This window comes from Hippopotamus amphibius, chromosome 15 (assembly GCF_030028045.1).
Source record: "Hippopotamus amphibius kiboko isolate mHipAmp2 chromosome 15, mHipAmp2.hap2, whole genome shotgun sequence".
NCBI lineage: Eukaryota > Metazoa > Chordata > Mammalia > Artiodactyla > Hippopotamidae > Hippopotamus > Hippopotamus amphibius.
The window spans coordinates 7176641-7178013 of NC_080200.1; the positions used below are offsets into that span (position 1 = coordinate 7176641).

Consider the following 1373-nt stretch of genomic DNA (forward strand, 5'->3'; position numbering starts at 1 on the left):
AGATATAGGTGACAACCCTTGTAATTTTATGTATAATTGACTTGAGTGTAAGCTTGGAAATTTCAAATACATTTTTCCCATGCATGTTCTCAGGTCTCTGGAGGGGCTGGTGACAAGCTTGGGAGTAGTCTATGTATTTTGCCTAATATCAATAGTAGCCCCACCCACAGGTGAACCAAGAGGGCTAAGTGCAGATTTCAAAACACAACCAGAGGTAGCCACACCCTTGTGGAGAATGAGCTGTTCAAGTGATTTAATCACCAGATTGTTCTGATGACTGGATTGGGTTCTCTGGTCAGAGCCCACTATCCAAGCCCAATCACTCAAAAGTTAGCCCAATCAATCAATCAAGAGTTATCCATTCACCAAGGATGGGGGGTGACAATATAAATCTGGCCTCTGTTCTTGGACACTATACTAGTTGGAAGAGCTGGACCTAGGTGGTCTTCTCCCTGGCTTCACAGTCCCCTCAGACCCTGACCCCACCTGTCTGGCTGGAGCCCCAGGTGGCCACCATCATGCCCTCCTCCCCACTCAGGGTGGCCGTGGTCTGTATGAGTAATATGAACAGGAGCGTGGAAGCCCACAGCATCCTTAAGAAGAAAGGGTTCAGTGTCAGGTCTTCTGGAGTGGGATCCTGTGCGATGTTCCCAGGACTGGCACCCTCGTGGTTTATGATTTCTCCACCACGTATGAGCAGATGTGCAAGGACCTTCTCGGGAAAGACTGACTACACTACAGCAGCAATGGTGAGTTACACATCTTGGGAAGAAATGAGAGCATCAAGCCTTGCCCAGAAAGATTTCAAGAGTACAGAGATCCCTTCGAAGTCATCTTCACCTGTGAGGAGAGAGTGTATCAAAGGGTAGTGAAAGATCTGTGTGCCAGAGAACAGGAGACCTGGCAGCCTGTGCAGGTGATCAGCATGGACACAGAGGACACCCTGGAGGCAGCCACCCTTGGAGCTTTGATCATCTGTGAGCTCTGCCAAGGTCTCCAGCAGACAGACAACATGGAAAGCAGTCTGGTTGAGCTGCTCCAGGCAGGCAAGAAGAAAACAAGAAGGGGCTTTCTGCACACAGTCTGCTTCTACTGAAGATCTTGGGTGCTTTCAGCTCCTTTGCAGGTAAGAACTTGTGCCTGGACTTTTGGGCTAGTCAGTATTTTCTGTGAGAAGCATCTTCAAAGCCCTTTCCACTGAGTCACCTGTATGATTTTTTTCAGGTACAGCCCACTCAGAGGAGGCAGTGGAGGAGAAAAAGATTTCATGGGAATCGGAACACGGACTACCAGAAGGCATCAAAACCCTTCCAACCTGGGGGACCATGGTGTGGGTACTTTGCTGGGAAGGAACAATTCGGTGCTCAAACGGC

At 49.1% G+C, this 1373-nt stretch overlaps 1 pseudogene; it reads left to right on the forward strand.

Annotated features, from left to right (window-relative positions):
- The first annotated feature begins 518 nt into the window (after positions 1 to 518).
- On the forward strand, positions 519 to 1096 carry LOC130837314 (RNA polymerase II subunit A C-terminal domain phosphatase SSU72 like protein 3-like; annotated as a pseudogene).
- Positions 1097 to 1373: the final 277 nt, after the last annotated feature.